The sequence below is a fragment of the Acinonyx jubatus genome, chromosome X, assembly GCF_027475565.1.
Source record: "Acinonyx jubatus isolate Ajub_Pintada_27869175 chromosome X, VMU_Ajub_asm_v1.0, whole genome shotgun sequence".
Classification (NCBI taxonomy): domain Eukaryota; kingdom Metazoa; phylum Chordata; class Mammalia; order Carnivora; family Felidae; genus Acinonyx; species Acinonyx jubatus.
This window is the reverse complement of record NC_069389.1, coordinates 89,067,650-89,084,565: the sequence shown is the minus strand read 5'-3', so window position 1 is coordinate 89,084,565 and position 16,916 is coordinate 89,067,650.

Below are 16,916 nucleotides of genomic sequence, written 5' to 3'. Positions count from 1 at the left end.
GAGAATGAATTTTTTGAAAAAATAGTGGCTAATTTGCAGCAACGTGGATAGAACTGGAAGGTATTATGCTGAGTGAAAAAGTCAGTCAGAGAAGGACAGATATCATATGTTTTCATTCATATGTGGATCTTGAGAAACTTAACAGGAGACCATGGGGGAAGGGAAGGAGAAAAAACAGTTACAGAGAGGGAGGGAAGCAAGCCATAAGAGACTCTTAAATACTAAGAACAAACTGAGGGTGGATGGGGGGTGGGGGAGAGGGGAAAATGGGTGATGGGTTGAGGGCACTTGTTGGGATGAGCACTGGGTGTTGTATGTAAGCAATGAACCACAGGAATCTACCCCCAAAACCAAGAGCACACATTACATACTGTATGTTAGCCAATTTGACAATAAATTATATTTAAAAAAAGAAATAATGGCTAAAACTTTGCTAATTTGATGAGAAACCTTAATCTACAAATATAAGAAACTCAACAAATTCCAGATAGGATAAACTCAAAAAAAGTCACACCTAGATACTGTAAAATCACAAAATGGAGACCAGACTTGAAAATTCCCTGAGTAAACAAAACCATTGAAGTCATATAAGTGAAACTTAATTTAGTTTGTTCTGCTAAACAAGCAAAACCTAACTTGAGCTGCTTCTTGTAAATGCCTCTGAAAATCATAAAAGAAACTTAAGTCATCTTCCTAAAAACGGTATAAGATAATCACTTTTAATCAATCTCCTACCATCTGGAAACCCCATGGTAGTAATCAATCATAATAAAGATTAAGCAACTTCCTCATTTTTCCCTTTATAAGTCATTCCGTAACACTATGTTCCTGAGATCCATATCAGTCTTTGAATTTGAAAGCTCTCGGTTCATGAACAGTTCTTATATGCACAATGAACTCTTACTAAATATGCTATTCCTTTGGTGATTTTCATTTTGCTTTGTCTGGAATTTTGACAACACATTATAATCAAATTGCTTGAAAGTCAAAGAAAAAAATCTTGAAAGTATTGTACCTAGCTGTTTCTATATTTTTCATTTTAAAATGTACGCTTTAGGGTGACAGATGGTATTGACACTTGAGGTGAGCATAACATAACATATAGAGAAGTCAAATCACTATATTGTACACCTGAAACTAATGTAACATTATATGACAACTATACTCAAAAAAATATTTTAAAGTAATAATTACATAAAATGAAATAAAATGTGTGCTTTAGGACTATTTACGTCATCTCATATTCAAACAGCCAAACACAAGCCTTACAGTTTCATATTTATGGAAATGAATACTTGTATGGAAAATTTTCCTTATTTCTCTGTTATATTAGCTTACAGAAAGCCTGGCTGTTTGGATCTTGGATCCATAATCAAAATGCTTACAGGCAAATTATTTCAGAGGAAAAAAGCTTGATTATTAAATAAATCAAAATATAAAAACCATTACAGAAATTTCTCAACAATCAACTTTCATTTAGTCAGTTTGATGCGGAAATGGCATATTTCTTAATTGATCACTCTGGGCAACTAAAAGTTATCAGCTCGTTCTACTTTACATAAACGACCATTTTTCAAATAATCAAGATAATAACATGAAAACAGAAAATCTACCCTACTGAGAATGACCATTTTTCTTCAGTGACTGAACCTTGTTTACAGCTTTAATGTTCCCATGGAGAATATGATTTCTCATTATCCAGTACTAGAGATATAACTGGTTTTAGAAACTTGAGTTGAATATGTACCAAGTCCTAACCAGTCCTTGGATGGTGCTTCTTAAAAAATCAATTCCTTATGTCGGTTTCCTTATTCGTTCTCATCAAAGCAGTGGGTAGAAAATGCCAAAGAAATCTGCTTGTTTGACCTTTCTATGATCTGGACTTCAGATACATAAACAATTGTTTTACCTGGCTGTAAATCAAGTACTTTGGAAGCTATTGAACACTTTTAGATGAGTGGGGCAATGTTTAGTGGGCTTTTTCATAGGATCTTTAAGGGCCTCGAGGGACATGAATAAGTTCATCCAACTTTCAGAGGTTTCTTCCTTAAAGCCAGTAAGACTTTGCTATAACAGAAGAACCTGTTTCAACGATTTGAAAGGACTGTGAACTGTATTGAAGAAAAGGTCAGTAAAGACCAAAAGTCTTAATTTTCTTGTGTCTAACTCTCTAGGAGAGATAAGAGTAGTATAAATTTGCTGGGAAAAAACTTCACAAAGTTTATTGGACATGGAAGGGGGCAGAGACAACTGACTTTCTTTCCTAAAAGACTGTGTGGTTGGGCAGGATAGGAGACAAGGTCAAGTTGCTACCAGAGTGGTAAGTCATTAATTCATTCAACAAATATGTAATAGAAAGCTACCATGAACCAGGCACTATACCAGGCCCTAGAGATACTACAGTGAGCACTAACAGACACAGATCCCATTCTTACGGAGGTTACAGTCCCGTGAAGAATAATTATTCTCCAAGTTTACAATTATAAAAACTTCCATTAAAGGTTTTCTAAATGGCTTTCCTTTTTTTTTTAATTTTATTTATTTATTCTGAGAGAGACAGAGACAGCACAAGTTGGGGGGGGGGCAGACAGAGAGGGAGAGAGGGAATCCCAAGCAGGCTCTATGCTGCCAGCACAGAGCCCGATGTGGGGCTTGAACTCACAAAACCTGAGATCATGACCTGAGCCGAAACCAAGAGTCAGGTGCTTAATCAACTGAACCACCCAGGTGTCCCTAAATGCGTTTCTAAGTCCACTCAAAATTTATGTTAGCCATCAACCACTGAAACTTGGAGCCAAAAATGAAGTGGTTTTTTTTTTTCCAGCATATTCCAAATTGCAGAACACTGGGCAAAAATTAGAAACCTTTACCCCTACCCCAGCCCCATTTAAAGTCCTCAAGACCATGTGACCATATCCTGCAAAGCTGTTAGGGGCAACTATGGCCTTTTAAAGTTTGCATTTGTTCCTCTTAGGCCCAGTCTAAAAATTGCACTCTCATTTCAGCTAAAGAAGAAAGTACCCTAAGCAAGATACCATAACCTTACCTCCTTGTTTCTGATTGGTCCTTAAAAGCCTGGAAATCTGACAGGAAGAACCCCCTCCTCCCAGATGGTGTTTTGTTTTATGGATTTAGTCAAACACTGAATAAGCACATTAAAACTTGTGTTGACCCTACACTTGCTATTTCCTTCTCCTCTGTTTCCCTCTAGCATTCCATTTGTGAGCCTGCATGAATGTTAACATGGAGATTTTGTGATCAGAGGAGTTATGGGGTCAAGGCTTGGAACAGAATTGCTGTAAACTAGTTTGATTAGTCATTGCTTTGAATGGATTAAAGCAGCATGAACACCTGCCTTGCTGAGGGGGACAAAAGGCGAGACTGTAAAAATAAATTAAACTCATTTTGCTTCCAAGGGAACATACAGGGCATACCGAACACCATCAAATCTGTTTCTTTCTTTCCCAGTGGCTAATGAAAAGAAACAGTGAAAAGACATTCAGCATTGACATGAAATCATCATACTTAAAAGTAACTTCAGTGCTGGAGAAGTAGTATCAATGGCTTCATTAGTGATATTTCTCTACGTAATGTAGAAGTGATAAAGGCCAACTTTGGTCATGAGCCAAGATGAACTGGTCAGTCCACACCAGGTTGTGGGGCAGGGTTGGAGAGAGTGGTAAAGAGGCAAGGAAAACAAGTATCTCCAAATTATTATCACTTGTCAGTCTCCAACTCTATAAGTGCTTCATAATTGCCTTTGGCTCAACCCTGACCTTTTTTCCATTGAATATTTGCGGAGAGGCTTAAACATAATTCACAAAAAGGAGAAGCTTCCAAACAAAGAAAAACATCCCCAGGGGGGCAAATCTCTGTGAGAGCATACACTAACATCAGCATTCACTGCCAGCCAGGGGGCTGTCTTGCATACTGGAACCTAGTTGAAAATAACATCCTTCCTTTTGGAAGAATTAAAAATTATTTAGACTCCTTGATGTATCCTGACTGCTCCTCTTTTTCTTGACTCTGTTTCAGACCAGGTGGCCAGACCCCTTTCCCATGGGAGGGTGAGAAAGCAGAGGAGTCCTCAGAAGTCCCTGCCTGACGTCCCTCTGAATCCCTTGTGTAAACCAGATAGTCAGCACTGAGAAGAATGGAAACAAAGATTGCTTTTCAGAGTCCAGAGAAAATGGTTAGGTGGGAAAATAACCTCAGTTAATGCTTTCAGAGTAATGGTTTCCAATTGTTTCCCCTCATGGTCTTCTATGTCCCACATTTGCCTTTATTAAAGCAAAAGCCCAGTTGATTTCTTAGTACAGTTATTTAACCTGAATTCCAGGTTCTTCTAGAGTATCCATGGATGGGCATAAGGGGTCCACGAACTTATGGAAATACACAAAAATTCACAGTCATGTGTCTATACAACTTAAAAAAATATTCCATAGCTTTCACCAGCCTGTCAATGGGATCTTTTATTCTAAAATGGTTAAACATCACGGTTGTAGGTGCTGCCACTACTGAACGTTTGTATGTTCTCCTTCTTGAATTTCAGGATACTAAAGCAGGGATAGAGAGGTAGAAGAAAAGTGGCTGTTTCGGCAGGTGGTGGGGGGCAATTTGTTTCAGTCGGAGCAATCTGTTGCAATCAAAAAAGGGACTCCACTGCCTAGGTTTCTGTCACATCCTTTAACCTCTTCAAGATTACCTTCCTTCTCTGTTTTATCTGCTCCTTCCAGAAGTGAAGAAATGTCAAACTCCCAGTTGAAAAACACTACCTGACTAATAAATCTATTTTAAGAATCTCATCTATTCTAAGAACCTGGCCCCAAGTTTCCTTTACGTATACACCGAGATACTGTCCACACTTGGGAATCTTCCCATCTCATGGTCTTTATATTCTTTTTCATGTACCAAATTGAAATGTCTGTTTCTAAGAAAAGCAACCAAGCTATATCCTGACAACTTCTAAAACATGGATAACTTAATTAGTGTTGGCCTAGCATCATTCTAACTTCCTGGGCAGTGCACATATCCTTTGCTTCATAGGGACAGTAGAATTGTCCTGCCAAGTTTTAGAGATTGTATTTTCTTAAGAGATCACCAGCATTTCTTTCAGATGAATAAAAAACAAACCCCTTGCAACGGACTACAAGGTTTAATATCTCCCGGCCCCAGTCATTCTCAGTACTTTTCTGATCTTGTGTTTTGTCATTCTCTTCCTCTCTCATGCTGCTCCAGCCATATTGCCCTCTTCACTGTTCCTTGAACACACAAGCATACTTTAGCCTCATATCCTTTGTATTGGCTGTTCCATCTATCTAGAAAGGATTTCCTACCAGAAATCCCCATAGCTGGTTTCCTTGCTTGCTTCAGATCTCTACCCAAATATCACCTTACCAGAAAGATTTTTCCTAACTACTTTACTGAAAATAGTGAATAACTCCCACCCCAGGTTTCTCTTTTCACCTTTTATTTTTATTTTTAGCATGTCTCACCATCTGACATATATTTATTCCCACCCCCCAGACTATAAGCTCCATATAGGTAGGAACTCTATCTACCTTGTTTCCCACACTTTATCCCAGCACCTAATACAATGCCTAGCACATGGTAAATACTCAAATATTTGTTGAATCAACAACAAACAGAGAGCTCAGTATCAAAGCTCTCAAATTGAGTTTCTCATTGGCAATTTAAGGAAAAAGAAAAAAAAAATCTATACTAATCACACACTTCATTTCTATTCCAAAGTCAGATGGGACCTTGAAGTATAAGTTTCACTACCACACACTCTAGTCTAAGTTAAAACCCTCGTTATTCTTTGCCAAAACTCTCTTGTCCTTTTATTTCATAGCACCGTTCATCATGTGTAATCATCATGTGTTTATATTTAAAAGATGTTTAATATCTGCTTCTTCTCATTAGAATGCAAAGTGATGAGGGGTCAGGGATCTAGTCTGCCTTGTTCACTACTTGTATCACTAGTGCCCAAGTAACTGATGGGGACCTGGTGGACTGTCAATAAATATGAGTTGAATGAGGAAATTAACAAATAAAAAGGCCTTTATAGAAGTTAAATCCCCCTTTTTCTTAGCTACGCTGTCCCAGTACCAATGAAGGGGAAGCAGTTTTAAAAATGGGTAACTCCTCAAAACCACTATTTAAGAGACAAAGTAGGGACATCTGGAAAGTAAACCCCCAATTGACATGAATATCTTATTTTCCATTTTTGACCTCGTATTATTGCAATTTCTGGAGAGTCTGACTACAAATTTTGAAAGAAATTGGTCAATAGGAGGAAGTGGGAGAAGGATGCTTTCTCATGTTTGGTTTGGTAAAGAAAATATAATTGCCACCTATAATTGCTAATGTTTTATTCTCCAGATCTATTAAAGAAGATGGCCATGTAATACAGTCTCAACCTTGTTCTAAATTTGACACTTTTGCTGACTATCTTGACTCTTCAAATCACTCAAAGCTCATTGGAACTTTATTTTCATAGATAGAGCAGATGCATGAGAACAAGCATAATACTGCTCTCACTGTTTTCTTGGGTTTTCTTTGGAGCCACCATCAAATAAAACCCTCCATTTGCCTAGCTATCGACAGCTGAGCATTTTTACCTATATGAATTATTTCATTTAATGCTCTCAACTCTGGATGATGGGTACTATGGATATCACCATTTCTCACATGAGTAAGCTATGACCTAGGGAGGAGCAAGGACATTACCCAGGTTACACAGGACAGATGAAGAGTCAGGATTTTCACCTAGGTTTTTAACACTAAGTTCAGTTTTCCTTCTATGATACCCTTCTGTTTCCATATTTTGCCCTTAGGGAAGATTTGTTGTCTGGGGCGACAGACTCATCCTGGTTTGCCTATGTCTTTCCTGGTTTTAGTACCGAAAGTCCTATGTCCCAGGAACCCTCTCAGTCCCAGGTAAACAGGGAAGTTTATCACCCCAGTTGTCACTCAGACTGATATGTCAGTCATATCTACAAGTTCACAACTTTTTCTATCTTATAGTACCCATAACTACAACCCAAATTTGATGTCACCAAATGTGATATTTGCTTTATCCCTGTGTGCTTATTTGTCATATGTATATCTTTTGTATACAAAAACAAAGATTTGGAGAAAACAAGTCTATGTACTTTTTGTTTTGTGCCTAGTATAAACAGGCACTTAATGAAGCCTGTTTAATAATTCTGTGATAGGCACTGTGATTCATGTTTAGGAAGAAGCAATGAAGACTGGAGTCAAGATATGGGTCTACTCTTCGTTTATGGACAAGACCCTTCCCCTCTTCTGGATCTCACTGTCCTCATCGGAAAATAGGTATAATAATCCCTGCCCTGCCCATCCCACAATTATGGAATAAGATATGTGTGAAAATAAGCTATAAAGGACTAATTGTATTAGCAATGCTGTACTCGAAAAACAGGAGGCAGATGATGAACCTAGCATCATGGAGGTGTGTGTAGGGAACAGCCTGGTTCATGTCAGCCATTTTTGTACTCAGCACTGCCCAGGGAGGCAAGCAGTGGATCATTAAGGCAGTGGAAGTCAACAGATTAGCTCTGCCACAATCATATTATTCTGCCTACATAGACATAACATTAGCTTTGCCCTCATTATGGACACCTGATGGCTGAGAACATAGCACTCTTTCATCCTTCTTGGAGCCTGTTTACCTATTTACTAAATTTGCCAAATGTGTTCCCTGCCTCTGGGTGCAATTAGCAATAGGCAGGATGTCACATCCTGCCATTAGTACCTAGACCACTTCTCAGATGACAGGAAACTTAGAAATAGCCCCATGTTTATATTTCTGGATATTCAAAGTAAATGTAATTTAAGACAACTGACAATATCAAATGCTTGAACCTTGGAGAGCTCGTAACCCACAATTTTCTCATCCAAAGAACAAATGACATATGTAACAAACTTCCCAGATCTCTCAAACACCCAGTTGTTTTTACTAAAGAAGTTGGTGATGAGTGAATGGCAAAAGCCTGAGATTAAATCCGAGAGGGGAAAAAAAATGATGCAAAAGAGACACAGCAGGGAAGAGGCATGTCACCATAAGTTTGGGCCTTTTTCCAGAGCCAGAGTGAGACCCAAGATGAGGCTGTTGTCACAGTGATCATGACAGCTGAGCTGAGGCAACGTCTTGAGATTGGTGAGACCCTCCCCCCCCCCCCACCTACTGCCAGGAAAAAACAGGTAACAGCAAAATTGATAAATCACTTGGTGCTTTGATACATCACTACCCTCCTTTTTTTATACTCCCCAGCTACATCCTTAAGTGGTAATGGTTTCAGACTGACTGACAGGCCAGCGTCCTCTTCTCAAGATAACCTTTTTCCTTCTACTGCCTTCTTTGCTGATGACAGTGGGTAAAATGGGCAATAACCTTCCAAATGGATGTTCTTCCCCTATTTCTTGCTCCTACCAAAATCTAATCTTCGCACAGTAACCAGAGAGATCCTTCTAAATTCTCCATAGTTCCCGGGGCACCTGGATGGCTCAGTCAGGTAGACATCCAACTTCGGCTCAGGTCATGATCTCGCGGTCCGTGAGTTCGAGCCCCACATCCGGCTCTGTGCTGACAGCTTGGAGCCTGGAGCCTGCTTCGGATTCTGTGTCTCCCTCTCTCTCTGACCCTCCCCATTCATGCTCTGTCTCTCTCTGTCTCAAAAATAAATAAACGTTAAAAAAAATTAAATTCTCCATAGTTCCCTCATACTGTGTAATAGGCAAAGTACTTACTATTACCTGTAAAGTTCTCACCATCTACCTTCTGACTCCCCAGTTACCTCTCCGGCCATACTTTTTAGTGCTGCTTTGTTCATTCAACTCCTGCCACACTGGCCCCTTTGCTACCCCATATATGCATTAGCCATACCCCCTGCTTCAGAATCTTTGAACTTGTCTTGGACCCTTTGCCTAGAAGCCTCCTCTCCAGATTATTTGCATTTCTTCAACCCTTTACTCAAATGTCACCTTCTCTATGATCCCTTTCCTGGTCTCTCCATCCCAAACTGAAACTCTCACTCAGGATACTTTCGATACTTCCTATCACCTTTTCCTGCTTTATTTTTCTCCCTGGTACTTAGCACTATCTAACTTGCAATGATATCTTTTACTTACCTTTTTATTGTCTGTCTCCCACAAACATATTGTAAGCTTTATGAAAGTGAGAATTTTTGTCTGTCTGGTATCCCTACTGCCTCTAAAAGGGACTCACTCATAGGAAGCACTTATTAAATAGCTGTTAAAGGAATTAATAAGTGAGTGAATGAATGAAAGAGCTTAATCCTATGGGGTAAACCCCTAAAGTAATCATCAGCTGCGGCTTTTTTTCTTTCCAGGAGGCAAGAAGGACCGAATGAGTTAACCAATGAAAATACATATGCCTTGGGGCGCCTGGGTGGCTCAGTCGGTTAAGCGGCAGACTTCGGCTCAGGTCATGATCTCGCGGTCCGTGAGTTCAAGCCCCGCGTCGGGCTCTGTGCTGACAGCTCAGAGCCTGGAGCCTGTTTCAGATTCTATGTCTCCCTCTCTCTGACCCTCCCCTGTTCATGCTCTGTCTCTCCCTGTCTCAAAAATAAATAAAACGTTAAAAAAAAAAAAAGAAAATACATATGCCTCCATTTGCAGACAGATGAAGGATATATTGAGACACTTAAGGGCAGGGAGACTGCCTTCCCTATCTGCCCTCAGAAGTGCCATCATCACCCACTCCTTACCTGGGATGCTTAGCAGATAAGACACATTAAAAGGATAAGACGCAGGACTATTTCTGGCACAGGCAAAACGAATTTGATTTTTTTTTAAGCTACTCTAAATTGGGAATTTACTGTGTGCTCGACCCTTTACATAACCGCCTGAACTCACACAAACTTACCAAGGTATACATCATTATCCTTATTTTACAGAAGAGAAACTAAGAGAAACTGAGTAACTTGCCACAAGTTACATGACTAGAAATACACAGAACTGGGTTTCAAACCCAGGTCAGTAGCACACAGAGACCCTATTCTTTCTGCTCTAGTGAGTTGAAGGAAGGACATGTGCTCTTATCTGAGGTTTTCACTCTGAACAATAGGTCAAGGTTTTCAGACTTGGCATTACTCAGCAATTGCAGTTGAGTATTTTCCATTCTCAGTGACAGAAGGCCTCTGCGGGGACAAGAATGATTTGCTGCCCTGCCCCGCCCCCTGCAGCACATCACAACCAATGTCAATCTTGCAGGCTCTTGATTGCATTTGCCTATATGTCCCTGACTGTATTTTATTTCCACCAGCAGAGCTGGAGCTGGAAGACCAAAACCAGAATTTCGCACCCTAAGTGTCACATAGCAGTCCGATCACGTTGGGAGAAGTGGACACATGTACTCCTTCTTGTTTATAATACGCTAATAGGCACTAAAGAATTCTAAGCCTCTATGGCTGTACAGCATGAGTTCCCAGAGACAAAACGTTCCAATGAACACCAAATGAGTGGAAGGCACCAGGCTCCCTTGAGGTCTGCCAAACAATTTTCCTCCCCATCCTAGAGCCACCCCTCCCCAAAAGAAAAGTCTGTTATTCATTCAATGTTGGATGAGTACAGTGGCCCTGTGCTATGTGCCAAGGTGAATGTGATTCCATCTAGTAGAGGGGACACAGACATAATCAGATGATAAATGACTTCCCGATGTGGCAGTAGAAAGAGGATCCAAGGAGTACAGAGGGAGAAGTCTGAATTTTACTACAGGATGTAGAGAAAATTTTCCTAAAGAAATGTCAAAGAACCACTCCTTTTTAATTTAACCATTTATTGAACACCCAGTTTTTTCAAGGTATCACATTGGGTCATATTCATCGACATGTTCCCCTCAAATGGGGGCAGTGAGGAGCTTCCATTATGGCCACATCACTGAGGTGCAAGTGGTCCTGACTTCACCCCACATGTACTGATGACTCTGTGGTATGCGACCCAGAGCCACAGAAGAATTTCCTAACACTGACCAATAACCCTGTATGTGACACCAACCCTTGGTCACATGGAGGGCATATGAGAATCTAAATTCTAGAGTTTTAAAAGCCGAAGGACACAGAATCCATCCAGTTGAGTGGTTTGGGAAGCACAGGGCAGAGAGTGGTGGTGGGGGGCGGGGGTAGAAACCCAGAATATGGGATTACTGACCCTATTATAGAAGTTGGAAATAGTGCCACTCTGTTATACTTCATGTTGACTTTCTGCATCTGCTTTTGTTTTGGATGAGGGTCCTGTGGCCAAAAAAAAATTAGTAAAATAACTAGAATTTAAATAGAAATTTGGAGAAGAAAAACCCATACGAATCTACTCACCCGTTCTATAGATAACAGAACCTGAGGCTCAAAGGAGGGAAATAATTTGCCCCAGATGACACTGTGATATTGAGCAAATGATTTTACCTCTATGAGCTTTAGTTCCCCCACCTGTGAAATGGGAACCATAATAGTGTATACTTCCTACAGTTTTCTTGGGATTCATTGAGCTAATTGCATTCATATGCTTAGGCGATGCATATGACATAATAGATCTGGAAAAAAAATTGATGACTACCAGTATGATGATGATGATGATGATGATGATGATGATGATGATGCAGTTAGTTCCAGCTAATTATTAAAACTCCTGTTTCCTGCTTTGCAAACTGGCATTCTTATTCTCTACATCACATGGGTTCAGGAGAGGCCATTTAGCAGCTTTGGTCACCATGACTTGACACAGTTGACCACTCCCTTCTCCTGGATTTTTACTTTGAGGTAGTCTTATATTTTTTGCTTTTGTTGCCTATTCCTTTGGTGTCATATCCAAAAAGTCATTGCCAAGACCAGTGTTAAGGGCTGTTCCTTCTGACTCTGCTCTGCATCCTCCTCATTTCCTTGACCATTAACCTCAGGGCTCAGGCTTCACATCTCTCCCTTCACCTACACTCCTTCCCTGGGGCATCTCATTCAGGCCCTTGGCTTTAAATTCCCTCTATATGTTGATGACTCACAAATGTGTATCTCCAGCTCAGATCTCTCTCTCCTGAGCTCCAGAGTCATGATACCAATCAAGAGCCCCCATTTCAGGGGCATCTGGGTGGCTCAGTCAGTTAAATGTCCAACATTTGATCTTGGCTCAGGTCATGATCTCACGGTTTGTGGGACCGAGCCCCACGTCGGGCTCTGTGCTGACATCACAGAACCTGCTTGGGATTCTCTCTCTCTCTCCCTCTCAGCCCCTCCCCAGCTCGCTCGCTCTCAAAATAAATAAACGCTAAAAATGTTTTAAAAAAGAATCTCCATGTCAATATGGACATCTCAAAGTAAATATGACCAAAACATATTTCTTGAGTTTTCTCCCAAATTTGCTCTGCCTTCCACTGTTCCTCATTTTGGTAAATACACCCAACATCATCCCAGTTTTTGAAACCAAAAACCCAGGCACCTTTTCTATCTTCCTCCCATTCCATATCCAATTTATCGGTAAGTCCTGCTGGCTATGCCTGTAAAATTCATGATATTCATGGTATTCACAAATTCACCCATTTCTCATCCCCACATTGTTAAAATCTTAGGCTAAGCCACCTCCAGTCTAATCACCCGTATTCACTCCTGCCATCTTATAGACCATTCTCTATGTAGCAGCCAGAGAGATCATTTTAAAATCATTATCCAGATAATGTGCTTTCTCTACTTAAAATTTCCTGCAATGACTTCTCATTGGACATCCTTAGGTAAAGCAGCATATCCCTGCCCTCACTCCCAATGCACTCTTTCTCACTATCCTGCTTCTTTCCTTCATAGCACTTATCACTATTTAAAATTTTATGTGCATATACTTAATATTTTTACTTGTTGACATTTTTAAATGTCTTTCACACATATGCTAGCCAATAGAATGTCATTGCCGTGAGGCAGGAACTTTACCTTCTCCATTGCTCTATCCCCAGCACTTAGAACAGTGCCTGGCACAGTAGACCTTCAGCAAATATTTTTGAGCACATGAATGAAAATGGAAACCTGACAAGAGACTTGAGTTGAGTGGGTCCTGATGTCCTCTGTCTGTCTCTGTGAAGCCCCCTTCCCAAATGAAGTCCACATTCTAGGTAAAACCATAGGGAGTTTGAGAAGAAACTGTTTTCCACCTCATCTTGACCCTGGCAGGTGAATTAAGCATCAATATAGCTCTGAAGGTATTATTTTTGTGGCAAAACTGTGATTTCTCCAGTCTACAAAGGATTTTAATGTTTATTTATTTTTGAGAGAGAGAAAGAGAGAGAGAGAGAGAGACAGAGACAGAGACAGAGCATGAGTGGGTGAGGGGCAGAGAAAGGGAGACACAGAATCCGAAGCAAGCTCCAGGCTCCAACCTGTCAGCACAGAGCCCGATGTGGGGCTCGAACCCACGAACTGTGAGATTGTGACCTGAGTGCAGTCGGGCGCTTAACCGACTGAGTCACCCAGGTGCCCCAGTCTACACAGGATTTTAATGAAAAAGGATCCATCATGATCAAACCTACTGCTCTTAACTATGTTTATGATGAATATACAATAATTAAGATATTCCAACAAGCGTCACTTTCTTGGCATACTCCAGTTATGGAAGATGCTATAAGTAAAGAGATTAAAAACATCACCTGTTGCAACATTGTATAGAAGAGCTACTGCACAGAACCCTTCTGGATAATAGTTCTGATGATGAATGGCTTATTGCTATAGAAAGAAACTGACTTGTAAAACAATAGACACTGGGAAGGAGGGGAAGTTCGTGCTGATGTGCAAGGTCACTCCAAGCCAGCATCAGGAGCCTTAAAAACAGGTCAAAGTTGGGATTAAAAAGCAGAATTGTCTGTTGGCAAAAATGTACAATATACGATTAGGGAAGATGTCCAATGGAGGAAGTAATAAGTGCAAGGGTTTTTCAACATCTCCAGTCATTATTCAGCTACGTGGGAAAGAAGGGATAGAGAAACAGAAGGGAATTTGGCCTGAAGTTTATAGCACAGTGTGTTGCAACATTGAATTCACATTAGAATCACCTTTGAATATTAAAAGACCCCCTAGGATTCAGTCCCAGTGACTCTGATTTAATTAATCTGAAGCAAGTCCCAGGCACTAGTATGCTGTTTAAGATTCTCAGGTGAGACTGAGAATATATACCAATGGGCAATATATAATTGGTGGGACATTGCCCACCAATTGCCAATGGGCAGTCAGGTTTGAGAACCATTTTTAGCTGATCCAAATCTTCAGCAGGCAGCCTGTTTCTTTCACTCTGGTTCTCAAAGTAATGTCCCCAGACTTGCAGCAACAGTATCACTAAGGAATCTGTCTGTTAGAAATGCAAATCATGGGGCCCCATCTCAGATCTACTTAATCAGAAACTCTGGGGACAGGGCCCAGTGATCTATAGCTTAACAAACCCTCTAGGTAATAATGCACCCTTAAGTGGGAGAAGCACTGCTTTAACCAGCAGTGACAGATTATGTGAAGTGAATATACCCCGTTTAACTGTAATAGAGTTGAACGGCTGGAGCTGCAAGGAGCAACCACAGGTACTTTGACTATAAACCGAACTAAAGCACTACAGCAGGTGCTGTTTTGTTGCAGGGCTCTCACTCCAAGGGAAGATGTTAGTGAGTTAAGAGAGAGCACTGAACCAAAATGTAAATATAAGATTAAATCCAAGTTTAGAAGATATCTGGAAACATTTAAGAACTAACAACAAAAGTACCAATTCATACTAGAAGACTTTTTCCTTAAAAAAAAAAATTAGTTCTGGGGCGCCTGAGTGGCTCAGTCGGTTTAGCCTCTGACTTCGGCTCAGGTCATGATCTCATGGTTCATGGGTTCGAGCCCCACATCGGGCTCTGTGCTGACACATCAGAGCGTGGAGCTTGCCTGCTTCAGATTCTGTTTCTCCATCTCTCTCTGCCCCTCTCTTGTTCGTGTTCCATCTCTCTCTCTCTCTCTCTCTCTCTCTCTCTCTCTCTCTCTCAAAAATAAATAAACATCAAAACATTTTTTTTAAATATTAGTCCTATAAAGTGCTTTTAAAAAATTAGTGTGCTACAGAAACCTGTGGGAAGCTTATTAAAAATATATAGTCCTGGGCCCCACACCCAGAGATTCTGATTTAGTATGTCTGGAGTGAGGGCTATAAATTTACATTTTTCAATAAGCTTTTTAGGTGATTCTGTAGTAGGTGGTCTTCTTAACCAAACTTTAGAAATGCTGTTCTATAGAAACTTTATTTTATCAATGGGCTGATGAAAAGAATTCCAATTCAATCCTAATGTCAGGGGTCTAGATCGCAGATGAAATGCGTACCTTGTAGAATTAATCATGCGACCTTGCAAATAAAGATATCTACTGACATCATTCCACTAGCTACATGCTAACTGGGAACAAAATAAATGACAGGATTCAATAGCCTCTTGAGTGCTGGATCCATATGCCCAGAGTTATAGAACAATAACAATAATGCCAAATACAAGACCCATAAAGTGGACATGTGGAAGCTGACTGCAGCTTATTTTATATTTTCAATATAATTCTTGTCTAGAAACTACTTATTTTAACTCTGATCAAATTTCATAAGTTCATCTTAGAGTAATTTATGGTGTCTTAGAATACCTATCTTGGCATGCAAAGTAATGGAGAGGTCACAGCTTTCTGACTGATTTATCCTACACCGGCCCATCACCATGCATCTCCAGTCATAATCCATAAATATTCAATGATGGCAATGGCATCTATAACATTCCTCTATTTCCAGAATATGCCTGGATGTATGCTAGTGTAAGCCATAAATGAAAGATGGAGTAGTCTACTATTCAGCTTAAAACAACATATACTGTGTATGCACCAATTATATACATACACATACAGAAACACATTCATATCACAGGACTTTCAAATTCCACCTAGCTTTCTAGCCTCCCATCCCATGGTCTGGTTGAACTTATTAAAACAAGGACAACTCATTCACTGTCATAGACCAGAGCCATTGTTTAGTCTCTGCCAAAGCCTGTCTTGGGTATGGCCAACCAAGGCAACTGTCCAGGCCCGGATCTTTGACAGAGAGAAGGGCCTATTTTCAATAATGGGAAATAATTAGTCCTAGACTAAACATAACTCTAGATCTGCTTAACAAATCCCAAAGGGAAGAATTGAACATGTCATTCTAAGTGGTGTTGCTACGTCCCAGAACAAAACTCAAGAACATTTATAGGAATACAAAAAAATAACCAACCCCAACAAGTAAGACTCACAATATCTGGTATCAGATAAAAAAATTACCAGGCACGCAAGTGGCAGGAAAAAATGACCCATAATGTGAAAATAAATCAACCCACCAAAACTGGTCCACTACTAACACAGACATTACTATAAGCAGAAAAGGACACTTGCAATTTAGTGTAACTGTATTCTATTATATTAAAAGTTAAATAAAGATACAGAAGATATGTAAAAGATCCAAATCAAATTTGTAGAAATGAAAACCACAGTGTGTGAGATGGAAAGTGCTACAAGACACAATTAATAGCAGACTAGATACTGAATTTAAAAAGATCAGTGCACCTAAATACACAAAAATAGATACTATTCAAAACAAAACACAAAGAGTAAAGAGGAGAAGGAAGAGACGAGGAGAAAAGAAAAGGTATTTGAAGACAATGGACAAAAATTTTCTACATTTGATGAAAATATAAAAATGTAGATCCAAGAAGATCAAGAAAACCCAAGCCAAAAAAGAGAAAAAACAAAGAAAATGACACCATTTTACATGATAATCCAATTTCAGGAAAGCCAGTGACAAATAGAATATCTTAAAAGTAGTCAGAGAAAAAAGTGCCTTCTGTAGAGAAACAAAGAAAAGAATGACAG